This window comes from Petaurus breviceps, unplaced genomic scaffold (assembly GCF_028583685.1).
Source record: "Petaurus breviceps papuanus isolate PSGF00001 unplaced genomic scaffold, PetGlider_PUasm1.0 229, whole genome shotgun sequence".
Taxonomy (NCBI): domain Eukaryota; kingdom Metazoa; phylum Chordata; class Mammalia; order Diprotodontia; family Petauridae; genus Petaurus; species Petaurus breviceps.
In genome coordinates this window covers 8,191,007-8,207,684 of record NW_027185903.1, presented here as the reverse complement: position 1 = coordinate 8,207,684, position 16,678 = coordinate 8,191,007, and the positions used below count along the sequence as shown (strand labels likewise).

At 37.9% G+C, this 16,678-nt stretch overlaps 1 long non-coding RNA gene and 1 pseudogene across 1 annotated transcript in view; one reads left to right on the top strand and one right to left on the bottom strand.

The window, feature by feature from the left end:
• Nucleotides 1-205: 205 nt before the first annotated feature.
• LOC138167227 (uncharacterized) overlaps nucleotides 206-16,678 on the bottom strand; it is a 43,943-nt gene continuing 27,470 nt past the window's right edge. Inside the window, exons 2-3 of the long non-coding RNA XR_011169831.1 lie at nucleotides 8,078-8,173; nucleotides 206-959 (exon numbers count right to left, since the gene is read on the bottom strand). This is a non-coding gene — a long non-coding RNA (uncharacterized lncRNA). The remainder of the gene's footprint in view (nucleotides 960-8,077; nucleotides 8,174-16,678) is intronic.
• On the top strand, nucleotides 9,538-10,729 carry LOC138167540 (isocitrate dehydrogenase [NAD] subunit alpha, mitochondrial-like; annotated as a pseudogene).

Below are 16,678 nucleotides of genomic sequence, written 5' to 3'. Positions count from 1 at the left end.
AGAGAGGGGAAGTGACTCTGCCAGGTCACACAGGCAGTAAATGACAAAGGTAGTCAGCAAGGTTCTCCAGGTGGAAATCCAAAACCCTTTTCCCTGGACCATATTGCCTTGCAAAAGGATGATTTGAGGTCCCTTCCAGCACTAAATCTTATGATCATTTTAGTTGATTGTTAAGCATTTTTAAGTAATCATGTGGCCAGTCCTGTGCTAGGCACTGTGGATCTAAAGACAAAAATGAAGCAATTCTGCCCTTAAGGAGCTTGTATCTCTCTGTTACCTGTTGCCCTCTGTACTTACATCAGGCATATGTCCATCATGCCATGGAAGGACAAGTGGGAGGAAATCAACCTCTCAAATCTGAAAAAAAGTGTTCTCTTCAGCTAAATCCCAGAAACTCTTGGCCAAACTCTTTTCTCCTTGTTTTCAAGTCTACGAGCATTTGAATGGGAAATTTAATCCACATGTTTCCTCTTCTCATATACACTTAACGCATCAAAATACTATCCCTTTGAAGTCTAAATGGCCTATTTATAAGCCTTTTCCCTGGAAATGGAAAGTCATATTTGGCCAAGAATTAATGAGCATGAACCTTCAAAAGCTCAAATTCTTTTCAAGAGACTTGACTGGGTTTGAATGGATTGAACTCTCCCACCTCCAAAGACACCCTACATGTTTGCAAAATGTAAGAGACCCTTCCATGCTGTCATCCATACCTTGATTACATATATTTATATCTGAGCCAAGACTGTAGCAGCTATCTTGCTGGTGAATCATCACAACAGCACTGTTGTTAAGGAATATAGGGGAAGTAGGGAGAGTTCTCTAATTTGCCCAGAAACCTGTACAAGACAGATAAGCAATTACTCACCAAGAGGGACAGTGAGCATCAGTGGAGAGCCAAGAAGTCAATCTGGATTCCTGATTGGTGCTGGGAATGGAAGTGACTTTCCCAGGAAACCCTGAAAGAACAGTGTTTCTGTTCAATCATTTGGATTCAGATTTCCCACAATTTTCTTCCCATGTGTTCTCAGCCCCACTGCCTCCCTGATACTCAAGCTGAATTATAGCACCTTGAATTCATTCATCTTATCGGTGTCCCCTTCTAGGTCTAAACTGACAGCTCTTATTTTCCTCTTCTTAGAGTAGGATTTAACACTCATTTAAGGACAGTCAAAAAGTCCAGTTATCCAAAGAGAGTTATCCCCCTGGTGGACTGTTTCAGATATGTTCAAGACCCATCCTTGGGCTGCCAACAGTGGGTCCAAGATAGGTGGGGGTAGGAGTTACTATTTAGACAGGTGAGTTTAGGAATGTGGACAAATAACTAACATATACCCATGGCCCTGACTTCCTTCCAGAGTCAAATAGGAAGAATTTTTGGCTGTTCCTTGAAACAGTTTACTCTAGGACTCCTCTTCCTTCCAGTTCACTTAGATTCACTACAGCTGCCTGAGAAATGATCAGTGTCACCTTCCCACTAGAGGTTTTCCTAAATATTTATTTAGTAAAATAAATGAAACCCACATCCTAGACAACTGGCCCAGCATAAATCATTATTTACTCTAAGTGGGCAGATAATAATAACTTACATTTATAGAGTCTTTCACAGTTTACCAACAACTTTGCACACAACCCAGTTAGGTACTGTTAGACTATTATGCTCATTTGACAAATGAGGATACTGAGACTCAGAAAAGTCAAGTGACTTGTCCACAGTAATACAACAAATAAGTGTCAGGAGGCAGACACAAATTCACATCTTAATCTTGTAAATACTAGCAATTTTTCCATTACCCCACACTAGTGGCTAGTTATTTGCAAAGTAGGGCAAAAACCCAATAAGCTAATATTTCCTATGGATTCAGTTAAACTTTGCATCTCAGAAGAATCCTGGCAAATGCATTTCATCTTTAGTTAGCTAACGAGCATTTATGAAATTTATGAAACTCTAAGCATTGGGGATATAAAAAAATATCAAAAAACAATCTCTGGCCTCAAGGAGTTAGCATTCTAATTAGGGAAACAATGGGTGAATACTAAACACATACACTAAACACATACAATGGGTGAATACTAAACACATACACTAAACACATACAAAATACATACCAAATAGATGGAAGGTAATCTCAGACAAAAGTTTCTCCCAGCTGGGAGGATCAGACAAGGCCTCTTATAGTAGGTAGGGCTTGAGCTGGAAATGAAGACTAAAAACCAGCAGGAAGCTTGCAAGTACATCCCCAACCCAGGCTGGGAATAAGGCAGTCCTATAGCTTGTTTACTAGAATTCCTGAATTTCACAGAACAGCCCCAGATGTAGCAATAATTACCAGCCCCTTATTGCCCCAAATGAAAACTGGGTTCCAACATTCCAATGGCAGTGCTGAATATTAGCAAAATTCTGTTCCAGCCTTCAGGGAACAAAGCATGCTGACCTTTACCTTTAGGTACATTGGCAAAAATCACAGTATGTGAGGTTTCTCTAAACTAAAAACCAGCAGTAGAAAAACCAGACCCTCATTTATTTTTGAAATAGCCAACACAGCCATAACCTCCATGTGGTTCACAGGGCCAGAGCACATGCTGTTCCTTCTGCTATCCAAAGGGTAAAAATGGAGACAGGTGGGGATTATAACATTTGCCAAAGGCATTGGCAGAGCTGGTATTCAAATTTTCAGATGCTTATTTCACCTCCCAGATGTATACTTTTCCAAAGGCCACACCCTTTATCTTGAGATCAATAAAGCTTGAAGTCAGGAAGGACCTTAGAAGTTGGCAGGTGGCTAGGTGGTGCAGTGAATAAAGCACTGGCCCTGGAGTCAGGAGGACCTGAATTCAAATTAGGCCTCAGACACTTAACACAAAAACTAGCTATGTGACCTTGGGCAAGTCATTTAACCCCAATTGGCCTCCCAAAAAAAGGCAAAAAAAAAAAAAAGAAATTGTCTGACTCAATGTTCCAACCCCTCTGTGAGATAGAATATCAGACCTGTGATCATGAGCACTGGATTTGAATCTTGCCTCAGACACTGTGTGACCCTGGGCAAGTCACTTAATTTCTCCTAGCCTCATAGTCTCTTCAAGTCCAAAATGAGGATAAAATAGCACCTATGTCATAGGGGTGTTGTGAGATAAACTGGGATAACATATGTAAAATGCTTTGTAAACTTTGAGGCACTATGTTATTCTGAATATTAGTATTATTATTATTGATCTGTAAAATGGGGATAATACTACTGGTATTGTTAAATAGATGTGAAAAAAATCCTTTGAAATTCTAAAATACTATTTATTTAAGAATTATTTGGGATAATATATTTAGGAAATCCTGATATGGAAACTCCCTCCAGAAGAAATATAGACCAGAAGTACCCCATTTCAAACTATATTAAAAAACATCAGTCATCAAAACAATCAAATACTGGTTAAGAAATAGAGTGGTAGATAAGTAGAAAAGATTAGGTACACAATAAGGTAAATAACCATAGTAATCTAGTGTTTGATAAACCCAAAGATTCTAGCTTTGGGGGCAAGAACTCATCATTTGACAAAAATTGTTGGGAAAGCTGGAAAGCAGTTTGGCAGAAACTAGGCATAGGCTAGTACCTCATACCATATACCAAAAAAGAAAAGAAAAGTCAAAATGGGGTAAATGATCTAGACCTATAGGGTGATATCATAAATAAATTAGGGGAGCATAGAAAATTTACCTGTCATAGATCTACAGATAAGGGAAGAGTTTATGATCAAACAAGAGATAGAGAGGATCATGGGAAGAAAAATTAGTATTCTTGATTATGTAAAATTTAATTTTTTTCACAAACAAGACCAATACAGCCAAAATTAAGATCAGGAAACTGGGGGAAGGGGAGGAACTTACAGCAAATTTCTCTGACAAAGGCTTCATTTCTCAAATATATAGGGAACTGAGCCAAATTTATAAAAATAAGAGCCATTCCCTAATTGATAAATGGTCAAAGCATGTGTAATGGTAATGATACTTTGAAGATCTTCCCTGCCCCCTTAATAAGTCTAAGAGAATTTTAAGACCTTCCCTGCTTTGAAGATCTTCCCTGCTCCCGGACAGGCTGAATGTAATCACATGGAGCCTGTGGTGGGAGAAACTTGCTGAAGGAGCAGAGCCCACAGGAAGCTGGGAGTCAGAACAGCTAGATGATGGGAGGAGAATGGATGGCAGACAAGCAGACAGCTAGATTTATGAATAAATGCTTATTTGTGGGAAGGCTAAAGAATCATGTGGTTCTCTGTGCTGTTATGGTGTATTAACTTCTGTGTTGCTATGATGAATTCAATTTCCTGGTGTTGGGATTTGGTTTTCTAGTGTCTGGATAAATGTTTTTCTTATGCATGATGTATAGAGAGTCTGTTATATTTTGCACTTGACCACCATGCCAGCATATTTACAGTTGCCATCAGTGTTGTGAATACTGCATTGGTGCTACAGCATGTGTATAGGCAGTTTGCAAAAGAAGAAATCAAAGCTACCAATAGTCATGTGAAAAATGTTTTAAGTCACAACTGGCTAGAAAAAGGCACATTTAAACAACTCTGAGATACCACCTCACACCTATCAGATTGGCTAACATGATAGAAAAGGAAAATGATAAACACTGGAGGGGATATGGAAAAATAGATACACTAATGCACTGTTGGTGGAATTGTGAACCAGTCCAAACATTCTCTGGAGAACATTTTGGAACTATGTAACAAAAGGCTATAAAACAGTGCATTTCCTTTGACCCAGCAATATTACCATTATATCTGTATTCCAAAGAGGTCAGAAGAAAAAAGGAAAAGGACCTATTTGTACAAAAATATTTATAGTAGCTCTTTTTATGGTGGCAAAGAATTGGAAATTGAAGTGATGTCCATCAATTGAAGAATGAATGAACAAGTTATGTTATATGATTATGAGGGAATACTATTGCTTTAAGAAATGACAAGCAGGATGATTTCAGAAAGACTTATGTGAACTAATGCAAAGTGAAATGAGAACCAGAAGACCATTGTACACAGTAAAAGCAATATTATAATGATAATTAATTGTGAAGGTCTTAGCTACTCTGACCAAGACAATGATCCAAGATAGTTCCAAAGAACCCATGATGAAAAATGCTATCCACCTTCTAAGAGAGAACTGATGAACTCAAGTACAGATTAAAGCATACTTTTTTTCACTTTATTTTTTTTGCAACATAGCTAATATGGAAATATGTTTTTCATGACATCAGATGTACAACTGATATTGTTTGTCTTGTTAGTGGGTAGGGGAGGAGTAGAAGGGAAGGAGGCAATTTGAAACTCAAAATTTTTGAAAATGAATGTTAAAAATGAAACTCCTTTCACAGGGACATGGAAAGTTTAATTGTAAATTTAGTAGTGACTAATATATTTATGCAAGCTAATATATATCCAAGATAGGTCTTAAACTCAGTTCTCCCTAATTCCAATACACAAAGACCCATAATTTACTAACTTACTAACCTACTACAGAATGCTGGCACTCAATGAAACCTTGTGATACATTTCTGGAAATATATTACTGGAAGCATAGTTTCCAGAATAAGAAAGGCATACAGAAGTATTCCTAAGAGACAGCTAGGTGGGCTAGGCATAGAGCACTGGACTTGGGGTCAAGAAGACTGAAGTTTGAAATACTTCAATACAGAGGTGGCTAGGTGGCGCAGTGAGTAGAGCACCAGCCATGTAGTCAGGAGGACCTGAGTTCAAATCTGGCCTCAGACACTTAACACAAAGCTAGCCCTGAGACCTTGGGCAAGTCACTTAAGCCCAATTGCCCTACCTTCCCCCCTTCAAAAAAAAAAAAGAAATAATTCAATACTTCAAATACTTACTGGGTGAACTGGGGCAAGTTACTTAATTTCTGTATACCTCAGTTTTCTCATCTCTGAAATGGGAATGATCATAATAGCATGTAATTCACAGTGTTGTTGTATCAATTTATGTAAATCGCTTACCAAAACTTAAAGCGCTATATAAATGCTAACTTTAATTATTCCTACTTCTATCAGGAGGGAAATTGAGAGCCAATGATATTAAATGACTCAACAAGTTCATATAGCTGGTCCATTGATGACACCAAAAAAAAAAAGGAGTGAAACCCTGGAGTTCTGACTTCTAGGGCACAACTCTCTACTACAGCAAGTTAAGTATTCATGAGCAGCAGGAGAACCAGACAATGGTGCTTTAAACCTTGCACTCCAATTGCCATGCAACAATCTTTTTATTCAATACTCACAATAAAAGTAATCATATTTATAAAACACTTTACAGGCTTCTAAAGTGCTTTTTCCTCATATATGCTGTGAAGAACGAATGATCCTCTTCAGTGACTCTGCTCAAGATCATTCAGGGACTAAGTGTTCAAACCTACTTCTTTTGATACCTTCTGGAGCAGCCCAATACCACAGTGCCTCAAGCTTGCTTCCCCTTATAGTAAGTAGTGTCCTGTAGCAGGAGGAGCACTAGATTTAGACTTTGATGAGTGCAGATTCAAGTCCCACCCAGTTCTATTACTTACTTCTTCTGTGATCTTGGACAAAGCACGTGGGGCTCAGTTTCAACCCCTGTAATTTTATGAGGTTGGAGTAGATGAGGGATTGTTAACTTTGGGTCTATTAATTTCATTTTTAATATATATTACATATATATGTATTATACATCATATGTATTATCTGTACATTATATATGTATTATACACATATAATGTGAGAGAGACACAGAGAGAGTACTGTTTGCCTCAGTTTCCTCAATTATAAAATGGAGATAATAACAGCAACTGCTTCTTAGGGTTGTTGTGAAGATGAAATCAGATAATATTGATAAAGTTCTTTGTATAGAACCTGACACATAGAAGGAACTGAATAAATTCTTATTCCCTCCTCTCCTTTCTTCTGTATTTTGCAGAGTTGTTTGTAAGGATTGAAAGAGCTAACACCTATAAAGCACCTTGCAGACCTTAAAGTACTTATATAAATGTTGGCTATGGTGATGAAGTAAGGAATTCCTTATTCAGCAACTCCTTCTGCCAAGGCAAAACATCAACTTGTATGCAGCTTGTATTTCACTTGAAGGATGACTTATAGTTATACTATATGTAATACGCCTACTATATGTGATATATAATATGTATATGTGTGTAAGTATGTATGCATGTGTGTATGTGCGCACACACACACACACATATATATATATATATACATATATATATATATATCATTGTCTTAAGTAATTTCTAAGAAGAACTAGCCTAAAAAAAGAATATAAAGTATTTGGTTTGTCTAAAACTTGGCAGTGTATACTCTTGTATAAGGCCATGCAATGTACAGATGAGGTGATGGGGAATACTTGAATCTAAAGGAGTATTCTTTGTAGAATCTGGACCTTTATAATGTACATTCAGTGAAGGGAATTTCTGTACCCAGAGATGTAAGTGCAGCTCTTGGCTGGCAAGATCTCAGATGAAATATCTGCCATTCATCTGTATCTGTTGAAAATAAGAAAAATGATAAACATCTTTATGTGAGAATTAGAGCATAAGCTCTCCTCAAGACAGGTTACCACTGCACAATCTCAAGAACTGGCACATTATTTCAACTTTAAGAAATAATTGCTCTTAATAATCCAGTTATCGTGGAAGGATCAGACTTGGGAAAGCCAAGTTGCTCTCATCTAAGATGCAGGGCATACAAGTGTGATTTGTTTGGGGTTGAAGAAGTCACAGGGAACCCAAATAACCATATTTTCCATGAAATATTACAACTCAGATGGAAGAATTTAGGGGCCATGGCCTTAGTCCATCAAAGTGTATATGATGTCTGACATGTTAAAAAAAAGAAATGTGATGGATTCATTTTGTTCAGGTTTTTTTTTCCCATTCTTTTAGAGTATGCATCTATATGCAATCCTAAAATGGATATTTGACAGTTATCTGGTTAATTTAATCCATGGAGACAGATAGATCAAAACTGATTCAAGTCAAAAAATCCACTTCACCATCTGAACATTCATTGGTTCATCCAAGTTGGAAACTCACCAGAAAGACATCAAGTCTCCATTTCCCTCTGTGATGCCCTGGCACCATCTCAGGCTTGGGTTCCAGTCTGTGCTTGGACAAAACATGTTTCCCCACCTAAAAAGACAAGATAGTCTACTCCAGTATTGTAAACAAAATTCCCCCCTCAAAAAAATCCTCACAAACCTGGGAAAAAAATTCTTTCCAGCCTGTCCTCCCTTCCTGAGTAACCCAGATGGTAAAGTAAATGACATTGGAGACAAATATATTCTTTCTAATTTGCCCAGCCCAAATATTTACTTAGTCCAGAGTGGGCAAATGACTAATTACAAGTTTGATCTACGAAGTTGATTTTTTGGACATTTGTTGAATGTATCTACTTTTATATTCAAGAATTTGAATTTACTATAAATCTGGTCTTAATTGTATTTGGGATAAGGAAGGGTGCTGTGTATTATTTCAAGTCAACATACTACTTATCAACATTACCAGACACTTCAGTAGCATTCAAGGAGGTGTGGGGGGTGGAGGATTGGAAAATCTACCCATTTGATTGAATTTGAACATCTTGGGCTAGGGAGTGGCATGAGTTTCTCTGAATTAAGCCAGTCTGCTTAAAGGGGGCCTCAGTTGCATGTTGAAATATAGAATAACATGAAGGGCCCTGGGTTTGCCATAAGAAGCCTTGATCTCAATTCCCAGCTTCCCTATTAACTACTTGTGTGACTTGAGACCAGGTGCTTCCCTGCTTGGCCTTTAGCATTCCCATCTGTGAAATGAGGGAATTGAGCTAAATGACCTCTGAGGTTCTACAGTCCCTGTTCTAACATCCCAATTTCTTAATTCCCTTTCAGCTCCGTATATACCATTTACTTTTGCAAATATTGAATTCACTTAACATGTATTATTGTGTGTTAAAATTGTTGTGATTGTCCTTCCTTCATTCTGGAAGAGAACCAATGACATCAGAAGGGTGTTATCTTGACTTACTTAAATCCAATTCGTTTGTGAGGCAAAGATGTGCAAAGTCATCAGCCTCATTCTCTCCTCCCGAGCCATCTGGGTCCAGTGACAAGACATAGGTCAGAACAACTTGGAGATGGCCTCGGATGCAGTCAGAGACCTTGACCTTTTTAAGCTAAGGTCTTTAATAGGTCTCAATTTGTCTGAAGCAATGCCCATTCAGTGATTAAGGCTAGGTAAGAAATGAGGTAAAAAAAAAAGGGGGGGGGGCCTAGTTTGCCTTCACAAAAGAATCAATCTGGGAGAGGAAGACCTATGAGTTTTTGACCAGAACAGAAACAATTGCTATTTATCTGTTTTATGCTATCACTCCCTCACCTTTGCTGAGGATAGGGATTCTGCCAGTGCAGGGATTCTGGAGTGGGTTCAAGGGGCAGGGCCCAGGTGGCCCAAGCTAGTCTGTGTGTATCTGCAGCTATAGCCTGGGCCTGAGAAACATACATGATGGTGAGTCCCAAATGGATCTGAAAGGTATCTTGGCTGCTGGGGGCTTTCAGCAACCCAAAACCTTAATCCCAGGAGAGAGTATAACACTAGAAATCTCAGCTTCTGTTGTGAAGATTTTTTTTTGGAGGGCAATTGGGGTTAAGTGACTTGCCCAAGGTCACACAGCTAATTTTTGTGTTAAGTGACTGAGGCCAGATTTGAACTCAGGTGCTCCTGACTCCAGGGCTGGTGCTCTATTCACGGCGCCACCTAGCCACCCCCCCCATTGTGAAGATTTTTGATGCTGCCAAAGCACCCATTCAATAAGAAGAAAGGAATGTCTGCCATTAAAGGACTTAGAGAAAAATAGATGATTCCTCCCAAAGCCAAAGAATCCATGAACAAAAACGAAGTGTGACTGAAAGGCCCCTTAAAGACACCAATAGCAGCTGGACATCCTTTTTTGAATCTATTGCTTCATAAAACTTTAGACCTTCATATAAATAGGCATTCTTGTGTCTCCATCGAAGGCTGGGAAACCCCTTGCACGGATGTAAATATTGTCACAATTTGGGAGAACACCAAAGGTGAGTACAGCCGAATTGAGCATGTGATTGTTGATAGTATTGTACAGACCATCAAACTCATCACTGAAGGAGCAAGCAAATGTATTGCCACATTTGTCTTTGAGTATGCCAGGAATGATAATCGCAGCAATGAAAATGCTGTGCACAAAGCAAACAGCATGACAATATCTGCTGGGGTTTTTTCTCCAAAAGTGCAGAGAAGTTGCAAAAAACTACAAAGACATTAAATTTAATGAGATGTACTGTGATATAGTATATTTTAATATGGTACCAAGATTTCTCCCAGTCTGATGTTCTCGTGATGCTGAACTTGTATGGAGACATCCTAAGTGATTGATGGTGCTGGCCTGATAGGGAATCTTGGTATGGCAACAACTGAAAACACTGGCTCCAAAGGGAATCACGAATCTTTGAATCCATTCATGAAACAACCCCAGACATTGTTGGTAAGGATGTGACCAATCCCACTGCCCTGCTTTTGAGGGCTGTGGTGGTGCTGCAGCACGTGGGAATGTGTGACCACGTGGCAAAGATGGAGAAGGCTTTCTTTGCAACAATTAAAGATAGAAAGAGCCTGACAAAAGATTTGGGGGGAAATGCCAAGTGCTCAGACTTCACAGACAAAATCTGCTGCTGAGTAAAAGTCCTAAATAAATGAAAGTTTCTCCCATTAGGCACTTTGCAGCAGTCACTCCCAATGTACACAGCAGAAAAACCTGTTGTAGACTATCTACCATTCATATGCACTGGGGCTGCATATTTCTTGACAGAGCAAACATTCTAAATCAGATCTTTTCTTAATACAATCTGTGGCCAGAACCACAAGCGCCCTCCAGCACCTGCTGCCAATGGACTTTTTTCAAATGCTTTGTTTTATTTATTAAATGTCTCTCTCTGCTGAAAATGTTTTGTATTTTGTAAGGATAGACTCCAGTCCTGTCATTTTCTGTCATTAATTATTTTACACTTCAGTCAGAATAGGCTTTTTTCCCCCACTGAAAGACTTGCTGTAAATATCAAGATACTGAACTAACAGGAGAAACAGCTAATTTTTCAAAGAAAATCCGTATTTTCCATGGAGTTATGCATAGGAATAAAACAAGATACCAACACAGAGAAAAATGATTTTCTTATTAAAAATAAACAGGTATAAAAGAAATTTCCAGGGAGAGTCACATCAAAGAGGGTACAAATGATATATTTTAAATTTGTTTAATGAGTTAAGAAATAGATTTGCTCTCCAAAAGATTAACAAATCTTTTATGCATGCATAATAATGCATAAAATACAATATTAAATATTAACTATTTTATTAAATAATTTTAAATAAATTAAAACAAATACTAATTTTGTTATTTAATATATAAATCTTATACATAAAATATATTACATATAAATATTAATAATGAAGTAAATAATAAAAACAATAAACTGAAAAGTAAATAAGTAATTAAATGGTTAGATAAGTGTTAAATAAATAACAAAATAAATAAAAATAAATATATAAAATATGTATGCATGAATAAAGTTTGCAAACCCAAGATACATTTAATCAGAGATGTATTTTTTGTTTCTAAAAACTAGATCATCTATGGAGGACAGGTAACATTCAATCCAACACAATATATGTGGGGTTATTTTTGTTAAGATAATTTAATACTTCTTTGTTTATATCAACACTTTCAGTGAAGAAAAAGGGATGACAGTTCCCTGAATCAAACATTTATTGTACGTTTTGAGTGAGTAAAGCTTTCTGCAGTTACACTAAATATCTGGAAATCCCCATCCCTGGAGCTATCACTGTATTGGATGCAGTGTGTGGCTGTTATCTGCAATGTCACCCCGCTATTGAGAAGGCTGTCCCAGCTGGGGAAGGCGCTGCTCACTTTCTGGTGGCATCCAAGCGGGAACAGTCAGCTTTCAGGCTGCAGGAGGTTGACTCACTCTTCACTGAACATTTTAGCATTTGTTCATTCTACAGGGAACACCAAGTTGTTTCCTTCCCTGAACAAATAACAACAACAAAAAAAGCCCAAAAAAACCCTTGCTACCTGACTGCCTATACTAGAGGATCACAGGCTGGCTTGTCACACACTAACTAGCAAAGCCTTCCCTCACGTTCCCCATAACTGTTAGAGGTGACTGGTAAGGAGGGAGGGCTTAGACTGATGGGGATGGGGGTGGCTGAGCGAGATTTACAGTCATTTAACATTGAGCTCCATTGTTAGGTGAATCCTCCTCACCACATTTTGCTTTGGTCCTGTAGGTTAGCATAGCTTCAGGCTTATAGTTGATCAGTTCCTCTCACAGCTCCATGAACCCTCAGCAACAAAATGGCAGCTATTTCATATTGTACTGAGTCAAGGTAATTGTGCCAGAGTCACTCCTCAGTCCCTTTGTGAGGGGAAAGGGATCCCTTAGGCTCATGACTAGGGCTTCAAGTTGCTCAAGATGTACTTCATTTTATTTATTCTGCACTTTTGTGTTTTTGTTAGTTTGTGCTAGCTATGAGAGTGCCCGTTGGGTTTAAAACAAATAGTGAAGTAATAAAAATTTTAAAAACTGGTTTAAAAAATAATGAAATCATTCCCTACTTCATGATGATAGGAACTGTGTCTCATCCGAACTCTGTACCTCTCCCAACACCTAAAAAGTATTCTGTACACCATTTGGTATTCTAGTAAATGTCTATTGAATGAATGAATGAATGAAATTCAAGAGAGGTCAGACATATAGAAAGGCAACTAGTTGTTACAGTGGATAGAAGGCTGGGTCTGAAGTCAGGAAAACCTCAGTTCAAATGCTGACTCAGCCATTTACTGTGTGACCATGGGCAAGTCACTGAACCTTTATGCCTCAGTTTCCTGATCTATAAAATGAAGATAATAATAACCCCTATCTCCTATGGTTGTTATGAGGATAAAATGAGATAATATTTGTAAAGTGCTTTGCAAACCTTAAAGCACTATAAAAATAAATGTTAGCGATTTTTACAGGGGACCTGATCTTTAAAAACAAACACTTAAATATATAGGAAACAATAGCAGCAGCTATCTTTAAACAGTAATGACAGTATATATGTGAGATGTAACCCTTAAAAGTCACACTTCAGTAAAATCACATTACTTTAGTAATAAGACTAAATCTACAAAATCCTTCCTATCCCCCAAATAAACAAACCAATGTGTAAAAAGGCTGGCCCATACACAGATTGTCAGATAACACCTACCGATACAGTTGGAAAACCTTGGTTTAGAGCTTGAAAATAACATCAATAATTCAAATTGCATGAGAAGACAATTTTTAAATGAAATTAATCTTTTTTTTAGGGGGTAAGGAAAGGCAATTAGGGTTAAGTGACTTGCCCAAGTTCAGACAGCTAGTAAGTGTTAAGTGTCTGAGGCCAGATTTGAACTTGGGTCCTCCTGACTCCAGGGCAGGTGCTTTATTCACCGCACCACCTAGCTGCCCCAAAATTAATCTCAAACACTTTAATTCAGTCCTAAAATACCATTATGTGCTTTGAAAATATAAAAGGCTCTATAAGCATAAGGCATAGTTGTTATTATATTGTTATGATTATTATTAACCAAAATAAGTCAGCTACATTTGAACTCTTTTTTTTAACTCAATAAAGTATAAAAATCTTTTAATAGCTTCAATTTTGAAGATCTGCATTAAGTTTTCAAATGTACTGGTTTCTGCAAATGACTTATAAGACCTATTATATTGTTCAAAATATAGGCTGCTCCAAATGTAGGCCACATATCTAAAAGTAGATGTATTTGAAAAGTAAAAAATACTGTGAAAGGAGTAAGTGTACACTGAAAAATAACACCACTTATAATTTGCATTCAAGTTTTATACCAGATAGATGGGTTGGCTGGGGAGCTAATATATTATGACTTACATAATACATTACAGTCCATATGTTGAAACAGTCCCATTTGCAAATAGTCATATCTTTCTCTCTAAATGGGTCAATAAACCTTGATAAGATGCAAAAAAATATTAGTAGAGATGATGGTGAAATGACAACAAAAGACTGAGTTCTGTATGACCACTAGGCAACTCTATCATCTTGAATAAATCACTTCCCTCATCTGAAAAATAAGAGAGGTCAACCAGATGGTCATGATGCCTTCTGTATCATTGACACTCTTTGAGGGTGATTTGGAGAGGGTGAGGAGGAACAGGATACACAAGTGTGCCTATCTTCAAAAGAGTTATATATAGTTCAGTAGGAAGTGGGACAGTTGGGGAGGGGGAAGACATAACTAAGACAAGAATATTCTGACTTCAGATAAACAGGGTAAATAAAACCTAATCCCAAGTAGGAATTTGTTCACCTGTATTTTTATTTCTTGGGGCAGCTAGGTGGCCCAGTACATAGAGTGCCAGGCCTAGTGTCAGGAAGACTTCTCTTCCTGAGTTCAACTCTGACCTCAGATATTAACTAGCTATGTGACCCTGGGTAAGTCATTTAACCCTGTTTGCCTTAGTTTCCTAATCTATCAAATGAACTGGAGAAGGAAATGGTAAACCATTCCAGTATCTCTGCCAAGAAAACCCCCAAAGGGGTCAGAAGAGTAGGACACCACTGAACAAGAACACATTTTTCTTTCCTAATCATCAAAACCCAAATTTTCAAGTTGGAATCAAAGTCTTACAAGTACCTTCAAATGCTTTGGCTTATTATCTTTATTGCAAATGCAGATAATTTCATTTTTGCATCACTAACAGGCATTGAAGTTGGTTAAGAATAAATCAATCATGTAATAATCATTTAATAAATCAACCAAATAGTATTTGAGCAGCTACCAGGCCATGTAGGGCCTGTGTGGCATGTAGGGAGTACAGTCAAAGTTGATTAAAATGTAATTAGGAAATACTTAGCAAAATAAATAAAAATACAATAAAACCAATAATTTTACTATGCGGTTTTCTAAGTCAATATTAGTTCACAGGGATCCTTATGTATGGTTTAGTGATCCCCATATCTGAGTTTGACACCACTGATCCAGGGTTGTCATAGTTACTATAAACAAGGAAATTACAATCTAGTTGAAGAGACAAGTCATAAGCACAAGAAAAGTTAAATAAACAGCAATATAAGATTTAAATAGCATTCAAGATAATAACTGAAGAAATGTCCATCCACATGCACTATACACACTAGTGACAGTGACAATATATTACTGTGTACTAAAATCTAGAGGCCCGGCATTTAAGGAATGAGGAAACCCAGAGATATTAAGAGATTTGTTACGGGTCATATAAGTAGTTAGTAACAGAAATGGGAATGAAATCCTGATCCTTGGACTACAGACCCAGGGATCTTTCCACTGTACTCTGTATACACGATACAGCTTTCACTATACTATAAGTTCCATGAGGGCAGGTACCGTGTTATACCTAAACCTTATATCAGTGACTAATGGACTGCTCTGCACACAGTATATATATATTTTTTTTTAAGCAATTGGGGTTAAGTAACTTGCTCAAGGTTACACGGCCAGTTATTATTTCTGGGTGTGGTGCTGAGTATCTGAGCCCAGATTTGACCCAGCTCATCCTGACACTGGAGCCGGTGCTCTTACTCGCTGAGCCACCTGGCCGCCCCTAAGCAATTGGGGTTAAGTAACTTGCTCAAGGTTACACGGCCAGGTGTTTCTGGGTGGGTGCTAAGTGTCTGAGCCCGGGATTCGATCTCCAGGTCTTCTCAACACTGGAGCCAGTGCTCTTACTCGCTGTGCTACCTGGCCTCCCCCACACAGTATATTTTTAATAATTAGTTGCCTAGTTGAGTTGAATTGGTCGTCAAATTTATTGTGGGTGAAGTAATTACCATGAAAACTGAGGTAAGAGATCACTTTAAGTCAAACATTTGGTGGAGAAAATGGGATTTCAGCTGCCCAGCTATTAATGACAGTACAGAAAGAGAGTTATAGTCTCTTTTTAACACAATTCTGAAATCTGTCCTTTTGCCTCTTTTTCTTGTTTTTCTGTCTTTTGATGTCGTATCCTCTCTGCAAATGAACCCTAACTCTAAATTCCATCTCCCCTGTTATTAGGATGTAAGACACTTGAGGGCAGGGACTCTTTTGCCTCTTTTTTTTTTTATTCCCAATGCTTAGATAGTGGCTGGCACATAAGAAGTGCTAAATAAATGTTTAGTAGCAAAATTCTCATCTGCTGCCATCACACTGGCACCATAATCATAGAGCAGTGCTGGTATCCATATTTTCCAAGTTATTGACCTAAAAATTCTTCAGTTCTTCATTTTTACACATAAATTCCTGAAGAAAAATATATGTATATGTGTGTGTGTATTATGTATATTTGGCCATGTGGTTTGATTGGTGATACAGGACAAGAGTGAAGAAAGAGTCAAATATGACACTGAGATTTCAGACCTAAGAGAATGATGAAATGCTTAATAAACAGCAGCAATGAGCATGGCCTGCTCCTACATCCCCAGAGCTCCCTTGGCTACAGTGAGCCCTGCAGGCCACCAATGAAGTCATAGATGATGGTGACAAGAGCCTTGGAAAGAAGCTGCTGATAAACCACTAGGTCCAGACCC